Raw genomic sequence first — 15,176 nt, forward strand, 5'->3', positions numbered from 1 at the left:
AGGAGTTGTTTCAACCAATTCTAAACTGAGCACTAAAATCTAGGCAGTCAAAACAACTTGCCTCTATAAGCTAGGAAACCAATTCATTCATTTAATTTTCACCTATCTCATGAATGAATCTTCTAGAAGAGATACATAAGTGTAAAAGTGTCATAAAATTACATCATTTACAACAAGGAGGATAAAAATCAATTCCAAAAATTCAAACATAGTCAAAACTGCGTTTTGCTGAGCTGTAGGCTGAAATCCTGAGCAATTTGCCTGACAGGTCGCGCGCCTTTGAGAGCACTTTTGGGGCACTTCCATGTGTCCAAATGAGGCAAGAGTAGGCTTGTTGGAAAGTTATGTGAGTCTACCTTCCAATCCAAGTGGAATTTCTAAATTTGGTGGTCATTTTCCCCTCCAAAATTGCAATCTCCCAAGACTACTTTCTGTGTGTCAAAAATGTTGCAGAAAGTAATTTTTTGCTTGTTTTTTGACTTTCAGGAGGCCCAAAACTTCATAAAATCTCTTGGCAATGGGTGAGCATGTGTAACGTTTCATGCCAAATCCAGAAATGCTGATTTTTTTGAAAATAGAGTTGCCAAGTGAAAGGGTCGCGCGGGGGGTGAGACCCGTCAAGCAGAAAAACCTGTTCTTTGCTTTAAGAAACCAAAAATCACCCAAAATGCTCAAAATTTCTTGGAATTTGTGCTGGGAGTCCCCAATAAAGTACCATGCTCATTCAAAGAGGCTTTGGCCAAAATTTGGAGTGGATCGGGCCTTTTCCGTCGTTTTAGTGCCTTGGCCAACCTGCTCGGATCTGGTGATTACAATTTTGACATTTCTCTAAAACCATGACACCTGTGCAAAAAGTGAAGGAGGTTTTTCTTTTTTGGCATGTTATGGACAAAAATTTCTCTCAGTTTTCCAAAATTCATCTTTTATTGCTCTGGAACATCTTTTGAGTGAAACTTGTCCCGATCTGTGGAACAAGGGATTTTGCCGAAATGAAGCGAAATGAAGGGGATAAGGGGCTTCTAAATTCTTGAGGAAATTTTTAGGAGTAGGGAGGGATGTTAGGAAGCAGGGGAAACTGGAATCGTAGAGATGGAGTGAGGGGAAGGGGTCCAAAAGGGCAAAACACAGGCCAAACCTAGAAAATTGCCAGGTTGTAGCTAGAAACTAGGGTTTGTGCAAAAATGAAGAATTTGGTGGATATAAGGGATGGGAAGTGTTTGATAAGGTATTTTAAGAATAGGGGAAGGTGTATGAACATCAGGATACAAGTTTTGCCGATGATTTGACCGTCCAAGAGAAATTGCCTTCAAAACCCTAGGAGAGGGAAATGACCTTACCTAGGCGCAACTTAAGCATGGACAAGGTGTAAAAAGACTCATTAGATACTGAGATGATAATGAAAACCCTATGAATGATGATAGACTCAGCTGAATGATGACATGGACCGCCATTTGGACAGCTTTAGAAGGAGTGAAAGCAAACCCTAGACCTAATGCCTAGTGACCAAATTTTGATTGAAGACTCAGTGAAATGACAAAATTTGACCTTGACACTTCAAAATCACTTTGTAAGAGCATATTTGATCACTGGAGGAAGGCTGGAAAGACTGACACTAACAGGTCCCATCTAATGAGACTGCTAAGTGTCTCTGCTAAAGAAAAACACACCCTCAATAGTTAAACAATAATTAGCTAGAGTGATTACCCTTTATCTTTAATTCCCTCTTGCAAATGCATTCTTCCTTGTTCCAGTCTTAGATTATTTTGATGGTTCAAGTTTCCTTTTTCTTTTTCTTTTTTAATTTTATTCTGTAATCTTTCCTTTAAAAAAGTAGGGATTTATATTAGAAAGATTCATACCATCTCTGGCATTGCCTGTGCTTCATCTCTAAGTTTACGGATCCCCCGGGTTGACAAATTAAGTCTTGAGGATTTTGCTTAAGTGTAATTCCTGCACCGAACAACCCCATCACCTCATCTGCCACTCCATTAATTAGTTACATTAATTACATGTCCCCCCCCCCGTGTTTGATTATTATATTTATAAAGGACAAGAAAGATAATGTCACATTAGTCTTTTGTTTAGTACTAAGCAACCTTGCATCCAGTTCAGTATTTTGAGTTAGCAACCATTCTGGCAACTGTCATCACCAACTATCACCAACAAAATGTTGCCTACAGGCACCATGGCCAAATAAGTAAGTTCGTAACTCAGTTATCCATACCCCATTAGTGGATGTTGAATGAGATATTTCTAATACCCTTTGTACAATTAAACAACATTCACTGTATCAAGAGGTCATTCTGAACCATAAGAAGTCTCCTATATTCATGGCAATGGCTAGGTCAAGTGTTCTAGCTGCTTTTGTCCCTAGAAATCATTTATTTCCTAAAATTTATTCAATGGCTAGACTCATCAATGTACCCTAAGAAATGTTTCGTAATGAATTAGTCAGGGGCGAATGTTTTTCAAGTAACCTCATAGTTAATACGCCAAACTTTGAATTACCTGTGTTTGGTACTTACACCACTTTTACTGAAGAATCCCTGATTTCCTATTATGATAACATGTCTCCTTAGGATATTTCTCATATCACCTCTTTCTTGGCCCCTAAATCTAGTCAATTCTCCCTAGATGGAAATCTCTTCTCGTTAGAAATATTTTGAGTTGACATAAGACTTGTGCTGCAAGTAATTGCCAAGATTCTAGGGAAAGAAGACTCCAAGTAGGTAGATAAAGTGGTACTGGGATTTTATCCTTAATGATGAAGCCTGAGATAGTACTAGACATTCCAGCATTCTGGGTAGATGCTATCAATACTCAATTTATGATTTTTCCTCTCACTGGTTCCTTCAAATTTCCTTTAGTCATTACTTATTTAATTTGTACGAGAATGCTAAACATTTTTCTGATTTGGGGCTAAATGTTGTTGATATCTATAAAAATAAATAGTCAGTGGTAATCTAGAAAACCTGATAAGGGGTGATCCAGGAGATAGTGGTTTATTTGAGTTTACTTCTTTATTCCTTCCAGTGGCTTATAAAATATTGAATGTAACCCTACCCCCAAGTTTCCTTCCTAAAGCTCAAGAATTTCTTCAATTGAGTAAGGATGTGAGATGTGGGGATTGGTTCATTTTTGAAGAGCATGCAGAGATTAAGATTTATGGAGCCTCTGTCAAGCCTTACAGGTTACCTAAATTTGTGCCAATGAGGATTTTTTCCCTTGAATTCATCAGGAAGAGCTTAAAATGGTTGAACATGATGTAAAGAAATCCCAAAGGGAATTGGAAACAACTTGCAAGCTACTAAATTTAAGTGAAGAAGAAGCAAGAAGGGAGAAAGATAATGCAAATAAGTATAGGGAAGATCTCCTGAGGGCTTAAGATGAAATCAAAAGGCTAAAGGAGAAAATGAAGGGAAATATGTCCTTGATTCAAGCTGGAGAAATCCTATGGGATGAAGTGATTGAGGTTATCAGGGGCATTTGGGAGTTTCTTGTGATTATATCTGAAGAAAAAATAGTAGTTTGGGATATGGAAGAGGTGGTCACTAAAAATACCAAAAAGAACTAGATAGATCAAATTTTGTTAAGAGGATGATAGAGTTCATTAACTCTAAATCTACTGCAGAGTTGAAGGAACATAACATGCCAGACAGAACATCATGTGCAATAGATTTTATTAAAATGATTGTCAGAAACATCTACAGGTTTACTATTGAGAAGAGGATAAAGGAAAGTAAGGAAGCAGTTTCAAAGTTTAACATATTGTTTGATAAAAGGGTTAGGGTTGGACTTCCTTCTTGCTGGGATCTACAGGGAAACTTGCTGCCATGGAAAACATATGAGACTTTGCTGGTTGAGGCAAAAAGAAAAGTTGATAACACTCATGAAAAGAAAACTGTATTAAAAGGAGACACCATTGTGTACTACCTGAACAAATATTTTAAGCTTCTCTAGATGATGAATACTCTGTTCATTGACAAGCCTACCTATGGTAGGATTACAACTTGCAGAATAGCACTTGACAAGTTAGAGGAAGCACCAATGTCAAATGTACCATTACGGAGAAGGTGCAAGGAATGGATGATAGAGCAGACCAAAGATGCATCAACAGGACCATCTACGCAAGCCACAGATTCAAACAACGAGCAACAATCACCAATCATACTCTAATTTCTGTTACTTTTGGTTATCTTATTTTCTTGAGAAGAATATGGTGTCTTTTTCTCTCCAATGTAGTATTCTATAATGAATTTTACTTTAGATAGTTATAAGGTAGTTAAGCAGTTTGACAGTTTTGGTAGTTACCAACTATCCCATGATGTAAAAAAAGAGGAAAAGTTATAGAAAAAAAGTCTAAATTTTGAAGAAGCTGGAGACTATGCTATTTTATTCTTGATAAATTGATGATTAATGAAAGAATCAGAAGTTTTCCACACATTGTTGGGTATGATTTTGTAATTTCTCTGTTATGTGTCACCATGTTTCATCCTTTCTTTAAATATGGTAATGAAGTTGCAGGTCTTTATTTACTTATGTGAATGAATTTAAGCTTCCTTAAAAAACTGCTCCTATATTTAAAGTTCCTACCCCTATATTTCTCCTAAGTTATAGATAATAGTTCTTGTCAAACCCAACATATTAGCTTTAACTTCTCAAGGCATTCTTCACATAGCGTTCATATCCAGCATCACATGGCATTCTGAGATTTTCATGTCAGCTAATTATTAAGGGTTAAAAGTTAGGTCCTTCAAGCCCTTCATATGAGGATACATTATACAAATAAGTGAAATGCATAAATAAAATTAATGTCTTAAGCACAATTTCTACACAGCCAGGAAATTGGCTTCTTAAAGGACAACAAGCATCTTTACTATTCTTTTCATAATAAAAATTAGTATGAGGTAAGGAGAAAAAGGTAATTACTTCTAAAATGATGCTTCTAATGCTCAACGACCATGAATTTGACATTAAACAACCACATAGATCATCTCTAAATAACCTTGGGCATAATATGGGATATCAATTCTATTAGGATTTTTTTCACACGATGTATAGGAGTCAAGAAATATACCATAGGTAGGGGAGGTAATCAAGGGAATTAGGTCTTACAAGAAGCTTTTTAGTCTCAAGGGCTATGAGCTAGACTTAAAAACCATAGAGATATTCTTTAATGAATCTTTGGTCTTAAGTCAGTGTATGGGCACCATAAGAGGTATTTATCACCACATATGGGAGTTAGAGTCTATGTTATTATTATGATAGGAAAGGAATGGCCTTAGTCCCTACATTAATCTTTCTCATGCTCACTTCCATGAACAATACCTCTAGCTAGGAATATGGGCATTTAGTATGTTTCACATAATATGAATGGGTCTCATGGCCTTTATTATGGTGAAGGAAAGAAATTTTATAAAATGGACTTAAGTCCTAAATATTTAGTAGCGATTAAAAAGGCTTCAAACCACCACATTAATTATATTCTTTAAGGGATATTATTTGGCCTATAGGAGGGATGTGTCTTCCATTAAAAGGTTTTTCACACAATGATTGGGTCTTGGAGCCTCATCATTGGACCTTAATGAAATTAGGTGGTTTTTAAATCACATATGATGCTTAAAAGTGTAGATTTGGTCAAAATAAGAACATAAGGGTCTTAGGCCTTATTTGAATCTTTGATGATTAAGCTTTGTGAAGTAGTTCTCAAAAAACCACACACGACCTCTATAGGGGATCTTAGGCCTCTATGGGGGATCTTTAGTGTCATTGGTATGTTTTACATAGTAAGAATTATGGGTCTTAGGATTGTACCATGGAAAAGGAATGCAAACAATGGCCTCAAGCCCAAAATGAAACTTCTTTAACATATGCTGCATGAAAAAGTCCAAAAAGAACAATATAAATCATCTTTGAGGGATTTTAGGCCTCCATCTAGGATAAGGGTTAAATTATGAGGTTTTCCACATCATATATGGGAGTTAGGGCTTATATCTTGACCAATGAATTAAAAAGGGCCTTAGGCCTAAAACAAGTCTTTCTCCTGTTTAATGTCCATGAACAAAATATTACAATCGAAATATTAGAACAATTAGTATGTTTTGCATAATAAGAATGGGTTTTATTTTATGGCATTTACGATGGATAGGGAAGGAAAATAAGATCCTTAGTCCCTAAACAAATTTTTTCTAGTAGTTCAATGGACATGAATAAAGCCTCAAACCACCACACATATTGTATATAAGATATATCTAGCCTTCAAGTGTATTATGGGTGTTATTTGAAGGTTTTTTGTGCCACAGTTGGATCTTGGGGCCTCTATGTTTGGCCTCAATATCATTAGGAGTTTTTTTGCACCATGTATGGCACTTTGGGTCTATTGATGGTGCTGGACCTGCCAACATGTCAGGGGATCTCCTCGGTAAGAAGTCCCAACTAGACCTTAGACCGTTTGGTGTGGGAGTCCCAACAGTGGGTCGTACAATATTGCCTTGAACACGGTTGCGCGCAGAGGCAAGTAAGATGTGCCTATTGGTAGTAAGGGTGTGACATATGTAGCAAGTCAAGGAAGGTACATGAGCAGTTATAACACATGGAAGGTGAGTTGAGTGCGCCCCTTGGAAATTTTTGAAAGCATAGAGTTAAGAAGGGAACACGTGAGAAAAGATGCATCACACACTAGAAGGAAAGTAAGCTAGAAATCCAAAGTGGTGGCTAAATGAGCAACACATTTCAGTAAGGTTCATGCATACATATACATAAATATTCTATATACACATGTGTAAGAAAACAGATAAATATATCATTTAGAGTAAACAAGACAGTTGAAATACAATAGGACATATGCATGAAATGTGTTGGATCTGTTATATTAAGAAGTGAAAGTTCCAATCATATAATACAACCATGACCAACCACTAGTTTTGACAGTTGAACATTACAGTCACGGTCCCCTCCTACTCCAAATAGATATAGTAGCTCTGCACAATGGAGAAGCCAAGGCTCATTACAATACTCTCCAAGATTTCTCTAAGATACTCCTATTATAAGCTTGGCTGACAAAAAGCCTCTACAATGAGTTATGGGGTACTATAAATAGCAAATGGTGGTGTGACCCTTGACATCCCCCTTTGTGACTGTTCACCTACCCTCATGACTCTTCAACTACTCTATGATTGTTACATTCAACTATCGACATTTGGAATTCAACTTTAAAAGATGTTACATCGAATCTGCACATGTACCCATATGAGACAAAATAGGCTTGAGCAATCCATCCAAGCTATCACTAACACTCAAATAGTTGTGGTGAGACCAAATATTTGACATACTTGCAATGATCGATGGTGGTGAATTGATGCCAATCTTGGTCGTTTGTGATGGTCTTTGTGCACTCAATGGTGACATCTTGCTGAAAGTGAACTCTTGCCTCGGTTGCATCCAGGTACACTAATATGGCTCCTCTATCCAACTCTTTTGATAATATGTGCCTCATTGTCTTGAGTGCAGCTGGACCAAAAGCATACTGATGCATAGTGTCTGTGTTGATCTCCAAGTGTGTGCTGGTGACCATGTGCATTAACTTGTCAAAATACATGTTCAGCTTGAGTCAGACTTGTTTCTTTTATTCAATTTGGTGAGTGTGCCAAATGGGTGGGATCGCATGCATGTGCACAATGACATCCATGCTCCTCAAAACCATTACAGGTGATCAAGACTGGGAGCCTGACTACCAAAACTGTGAAGATTGCACAATTTTCACCAGGAGGCTGGGAGACTAACTGCCAAAACTACGAAGATTTCACAATTTTCACTGGGAGGCCGAGAGACTAACTGCCAAAAATACGCAAGGCATAGTCTGATTTGTTAGAAGGTTGACTAACAACTGGAACTATGTAATACAAAGTCTAGCCTGGCCTGCTGAGGACTAAATCTGCTCAATGCGTAATCTCAGTTAGCAGTGACATGCAAACCACCAAACTCCATTTTGCAGTTTCTTGGGCCAGCAAGGCGCTGCCTCGTAGAAATGCACAATGCAAGCCTGGAGGTGGGTTCCAAGACATATTTGTGAAATTTCTGGAGGGAAGGCAAAGCCTTCACTTCCAGAAATGTGCAATGCTAGCCAGGCAAGGCAAGTTCCAGGCTAAGGTAGCACAAACCCATCGACAGGCGACTGAAAACATGGGAAGTCTGAATACTTGGTGAAATTGAGTGTAAAAAAGAGTGAATGATCATGCATGCAAATAGTAAGTGCAGGATTCAGAAACAAGAAAGCATGCATGTGTGTGAAGCGAGTCACCACAACAACCACTCTTGGTGCAAAATGAGTGTCATGCATGCTACATCAATGAGATGCGAACAAAAACTGAAACGGTGCTTCTACAAGCTAACATACATTAAAACAAGAACAATCACTCATTCAAATCAAGCGGACAATGTTCACACAAAGAAAAACACAAAAAGAGACAGAAGTGCACCGCAAGACATGAAAATCATACTTACCCTAAAACAACTAAGTTGAAAGTGCCAAAGACTCCTGGATGCAATGTGGGATGTCAGAGCTGCAAGGTCGATGTTAGGAATGAGCTTTGCAGCATTTGGTTGATGAGTTTTTATAAGATCAAGGTTATGACGCGCATGCCACAAATCTAGGAAAAAGTGACACTTGGCAAGAGGTTTCTAAAACGACCTTTGCATTAACCTCCAACTACTAAGAATATATCCCTAGATCTAGGGATTCCTATTGCATGCTACCTTTTGCTATTTCGGGAAGAGAAGCCCATGAATACAAATTAGTTTTTCTCGGTCCCGGAGGGAACCAGTCAACCTGAAGGCACATGCAACAACCTACTTGACTGAGAGAGGGATTTGTGCAATTTCTGAGAGGAACTAGGCTGGCTGTCCTAGAGGGATTGCAAAATTTTTCGAAGGAGAAAGTCACTGTTGCCCAGAATTTCATAATTTTTGGGAGGAGTTGGAATGGCTATCCTAGAGGGACTGCGTAATTTCTTGGAGGAGTAGGTGACTGCTGCCCAGAATTGTGCAATTTTTGGGTTGAGCTGCAGTGCTAGCTAGATTGCATAGTTTTTCCAAGGAAGCTTGTCTCACTGCTCTGCGTAATTTTGGAGCTCAGCAGTCTGCCCAACTGATTTTCGCAATTTCTGGGCTGAGCTACAGTGCTGGGCTAGATTGTGCAATTTTCCCAAGGAAGACTCTCTAACTGTATTGCACAATTTCTGAGCCCAGCAAGCTTTTAGATTTTCACAATTTATATAAGGAAGGTTGGTTCTCCTCCAGAATTGCGCAATTTTCTAAGGGAGAAACTTAGCTAGCAACTATCCCAAGTCCGGAGTGGTAGCCTATGAGGGGAGTGAAGCAAACGAACATGCACAGGTTGGCAAGCTATTGAAAAACCAATGAAGGTTATGTACTTGATAGTGCAAGACATGCTGCGAAGATGGTTGGTAGGGAGGCTCCAAAACGAAGGTAAGGAAAAATTTTGGAGGGAGGTTGTAGCCAATACAATAGGGTCTTAACAATGGTAAAAGAATAATCAAAAGGTGCTTGGGTCATATTTGAATCTTCCCATGCTCAATATTCTTGAAAATTAAGTATTTAAAAATTATGTCTCTCTTTATTGTCCCTCCTTCCAAAGAGAGTATAATACTATTATATGTTGTAAACTTATACTCTATATTGTATAAAATTGCTATAATTTTAGCATTATATAATATGGATTCATGGACCCCTTTAAGGGGGTTGTTGAATCCATCTACCTAAACAATTTAACATTGCAGATGGATTTAGAGACCCTCTTAAAGGGGTCTATAAATTTTAACACTACAGATGGACATAGAGACCCCTTTGTCTCTAAATTTAACACTATAGATGGATTCAAAGAAGGGGTCTTTGAATCCATCTATAGTGTTAAAATTTACAGACAAAAGGGTATGCATAATTTTAACAGTATAGATGGATTCAAAAACCCCATTGTCTCTAAATTTTGAAACTATAAATGGATTTAGAGACCCTTGTAGTGAAATGTAACATCACTTCAGTATCAAATTTGCAATTTTCCATTTTTGGAGTGACATAATGAAAAATTACTAACATAAATGAGCAATTCATATACTTGTTGTACTTGATATTCGGTCATATTTTTAGTCTTGGACTATAGTAGTCATTTATGTTAATCATTATTAATTTTATCACTTATTATCTAGTCATATATTTTATTTCTAGACTAAATTAGTCATTTAAGTTAGTCGCTTTTAGTTTAGTCACTTATTATCTAGTCATATATTTTAACCCTAGACTAAATTAGTCGTTTAGTTAGTTATTTTTAGTTCGCTCACTTAAAATTTCTCAAATTTAGTAGTAATTCACTTGAAATAATTGCGGTGACTAACGTTTTTAGTCACCTAGTCACTAATTTCGTCATTTTATACTAGTTAATGACTAAAATAAAACAGACAATTTGTGTCGGATTTAGTGCCACATTTTAGTGCATTTATTTTCGAAAATTGAAATGAGCAACTTGGCGCTAATTTTGGCTCTATTGTACATTTTTTAAAGCATCTATTTTTGCACCTGATTTTGTATCCTTTTTCATGCTAGTTTTTTTCCTTTTTCACACCAAATCATGCATAATTTTCTGTGTCAAATTTTGCATCTGATTTTATGACAGGTTTTGCTTCTAGTTTTATGCCATTTTTTGCATCTATTTTTCATCATTTTTTTCTTCCTATTTTGTGTCATTCTTTGATTCAATTTTTTTTCCATCATTTGCATCAAGTTTACACCATCTTTTGCATCCAATTTATCACCTTTTCTTGCATCCATTTTGTGAAAATTTTTTGCATCTAGTCTCACCCTATGGTTTGCATCTTGGCTTACACTAGTTTTTTCTTCTAATTTTGTACCTAATTTTGGATCTAGTTTTGCACATTCTTTGGTGCCTATCTTTACACCATATGTTGAATTTGATTTAGCACCAAATTTTGGATCCATTTTTGCACCCATTTTTGAATCTTTTTTGGACCATTTTTTATGTCCACTTTTGTGTTCGATTTGCCTCCATTTCTCACATTCCATATTTCACCATATTTTTCATAATTTTCTACATCCAATTTTGCATCGTTTTTAACACAATTTGTTGCATCCAATTTTACACCCTTTTTAGCATCGAAATTTGCATATATATTTGCATCCTACGTTAAGTCATGTGTTGTGTCCACCTTTGCATCCCATTTGTTTAATGTTACATTCAATTTTGACACATTTTTTACATCCACTTTTGCATTTGTTTTGCACCAAGTTTTGCATCAATTTTTGCATCCAACATTTCATCTCAATTTCGATATAATTTTGAGCTACTTTTATGCCCATTTTTGCACCCCTTTTTATGTCTACTTGTGTCTCCAATTTTGCACCATTATTTACGTCCACCTTTTCATGCGATTTTTCATCGTTTTTTTGAGTCTAATTTGTTGGCATTATGACACACGTTTGGCTTGATGACATAAGTGTTGTCCTTGATGGCAACTCACTCAAAGTGCAGTTCACAAGCTCAGGATCTCAAAATAGTAGAAAATGAGATACCCGCAGGTTCCTATTCACAAAAGCCGTGGACATACGCAGGTTCACCGGACAAAAGCTGCGGACATGTACGCAGGTTCCTCGAACAAAAAGTGCGGACATAAAGTACACGCACTTTCATGCAGATAAAAGTGTGCACATGGGAAATCTTACGGTTGGTCCATGGTATTTAGTTTGACATTTTTGATCCTATGGGTTTGGTCTGTTTTTCATCTAAAGTATTGAAACTAGGTTTTGGGTCCCTAGTATTGGATCTCTATGGTTTTGGACCATGGTTTGAGTAAGGCGTAGACTGTAAAAAGGAAAGGAGATCATTTGTTTGGGTAACTAATGTTTTGAATATCTTGAGAAGAGCAAGATCTGAAATACTGGTGATTGGTTGGTGAGTTATAACTGGACCTGAATTAAGGAGAAACCTGAGCATTACAAGACGGATCTACTGATGGGTCCAGATCTCTTTGGCGCATGATCAGATATGTAAATCTGATAATCTGGGGTATAATTGAAGTCTGATAATTTTCTATAACTCCAGGCTCAACATAGCACAGGCACGACACCCGCAGGCTCGACACAGCTCAGGCGCGGATACCCGCAGGCTCGACACACCGCATGTGTGGATACATGCAGGTTCGACATAGAGGAGGTGTGGATACCCAGAGGGTAAAGAAAGGAATACTGCGGACGTATGCAAGTTTCTATTAGTGAAGTTGCGGGCTTTTCATTGAAATATGTTTTAGCTGCTTTTATCTATTTCTACAGTGTTCAGGGTTCTGACTTGGTGTCTAGTTACTGCTACTGTGTTCTAAGAAGTTATTGATTCAGTATTTGTACAAGGAAGTTGGTTGATTGCAGATATATTTGATGTTTGATTAATATTCATGGATCCAGTTTGAAAATTTATGAAACGTGGTCCTAGGAAGAAAAGATAAGTCTTCTGTAAGTCAGCACCTACGTAGTAGTACCTCAGCTAGTACAAGAGAAAAGGGGGTTGTAGCTCCCTTCCAGAAGAGTTTGGAGAACGAGAGAAGGTTGTAGCCTTCTGCAGGTTGAAGCCTATGTGCTGGTGTAAGATTGCACCAGTACAGAATCATTGTAAAAAGAAGTTTCTAATTGAAAGAATATAGAGACATATTGCAGCAGGTGGTTTTCACCCACATTGGGTTTCCACCTTATATCTTGTGTTCTTTTGTGTGACTGTCTGGTCTATTTTTTTGTTCCTGCTTACTGTTATATGATTATGACACAAAAATTAATGATCAACATCTGAAGAATAAATTAAATTATAAGTCTGGGAGGTATATGCAAGTTTCATTAGTCAGATCTACAAATCTTTGTATAAATTGAAAAGAATTTGATAATACTGATTAACCCCCCCGTCTCAGTATTATTTCCAACAATTGGTATCAGAGTAGGTCCTTTAGGAAAAGCATGATCTCTTGAAGGAAGATCTATCATCATGAGCAAATACTAAAAGGAAGCATCTATTAGGCCACTGATCTTTGATGGGAGTAACTTTGTCTATTGGAAGGTAAGAATCACTTCCTATCTTCAATCTCTTGGTACAGAAGTTTGGGATATTGTGGAAACAGGATACACATTTCCATCAGGAACTCCTACAGATACAGCTGGTAAGAAGCAGTATGAAACAAATACAAAAGTTGTCAATACTCTATTAGGAAGTCTATCTCAATCAGATTTCTTCAAGGTTATGCAGCTCAAAAGCGCAAAAGAAATATGGGACAAGATCGCTCTGAGCTATGAAGGAGATGAATAGGTAAAATGAGCAAAATTACAAACTCTTAGAATTCAATATGAAAGTCTCAGAATGCATAATGATGAAAGTCTGGCTAGTTATTTCCTACGTATAGATGAGATCGTAAATTGTATGAAAAACTTGGGTGAAGAAATAAAAGAAGTTGTTTTGGTTGAAAAGGTTCTAAGATCTTTGTCTCCTAAGTTTGATTCAAAAGTTTCTGCCATAGAAGAAAAGCAGAATCTACAGAGCCTTACCATGTCACAGCTACACGGAATTCTAATTGCTTACGAAATGAGAAAAGGAGGACCATCAGGCAGGAGAGAAGATGCATTCAAGGCTTTAGGAAAAGGAGATTACTATGAGTCAGGACTTATGTCAGAAGAAGAGGAAGAATCAAATTTTGTTAAGAACCTTCAACGAGGAACTGGAAGATTCAGAGGTAAGCTGCCTTTCAAATGCTTTGCTTGTGAAAGAGTCGATCATTATGCTCCAAAATGTCCTCATAAAGATAAACTAGACAAAGGTAAGGAACTTGTTAGATGGAACAGAAACAGAATGTAAATAAGAAGAGCTATTACACGCATGAAGACAGTGATGGATTGTCAAATAGTGATAGGGATGAACAAGGTAATGATGATAGACTTTTGATGGCTTTTGAAGATGATGATTTCTTGGATGCTATAAATGAAGAAGGTCTTTATGAAGAAATTTCTAAACTTGAAGTTTGTTTAGAGGAAAAGAATATCATTATAGATACTCTAACATTCCAACTTGCTGAAAAGGATAAACACAATGAAGAGTTAGAATGTGAAATTGTGGGACTCAAAAAAGAAATTGAGAAAACAAAAGCCCATAATCTCAGATTTGCTAAAGGATCTGAAACTCTAGATGAGATTATCAAAGTGCAGCGGTCTCCTCTAATCAAGACAAGTCTCGGATATTCCAAATAAGCATCTCAAGCTCAGAAGCAAGCACATAATCCATCCACCTCCAAAAGTTATCTTGCTGCAGCAAGGAGAAGTGAACAAGTTGACAATCGACAACAAAAGCATAATGCAGATCACCAGGTAAATCAGGGATAATTTGCTTCAAGAATGATCAAAGATTATCAAGTAAATCGGGGGCAATCTATGTCAGGGATGAACAAAATCCTCAACCGAACACAGGTAAATGAGTCTCAATTTGGCTCAAGAATGGATGGAAACAACAATCATATGGTTGGTAGATTTGATAATCACAGGATTTTCTTCAATGGCCAATGTTTCTCTTGTCACAAATTTGGTCATAAAGCTGCTCAATGTGTCGCCTACAAGACCATCATGACTAGGGAAGCTCAAAAAAAAAGTAGTATGACAGGAATCATGAAAAGAACCTACAATAATTTCTCTGCTCTTGAAAGTGAAATAGAATGTTCTATCTGTAACAACTTCGGTCATGAAGATTCTGAATGCAGAAGCAGGTTTCAGCAAACGACTGAGAAGGAGCAAACCTCATTAAGTTCCAAAACATGGAAAAGGAAAGAAACTCAACCAAAAAGATGTGGGATAGCCTTATATGTGGAAGGATAGGAATATCAATGGTACATCGACAGTGGATGCTCGAAACATATGACAGGTAATAAAGAAAAACTTCAGTCATATAGTGCCTTAGAAAAGGAAAAGAAGGTCTCATTTGGAAATGACACCTCTGCATTCCTAAAAGGTAAAGGCTCTGTTTGTTTGAAAGAAAAGGTCAAGGCTGGTAATGTTATGTATGTTGATGGCTTAAAGCATAATCTATTGAGTGTTAGTCAGATGTGTGATCAAGAAATTGAGGTAATATT

The sequence above is a fragment of the Pinus tabuliformis genome, chromosome X (genome assembly GCF_031772625.1).
Source record: "Pinus tabuliformis cultivar Carrire ecotype Pingquan chromosome X, CPIR1, whole genome shotgun sequence".
Classification (NCBI taxonomy): domain Eukaryota; kingdom Viridiplantae; phylum Streptophyta; class Pinopsida; order Pinales; family Pinaceae; genus Pinus; species Pinus tabuliformis.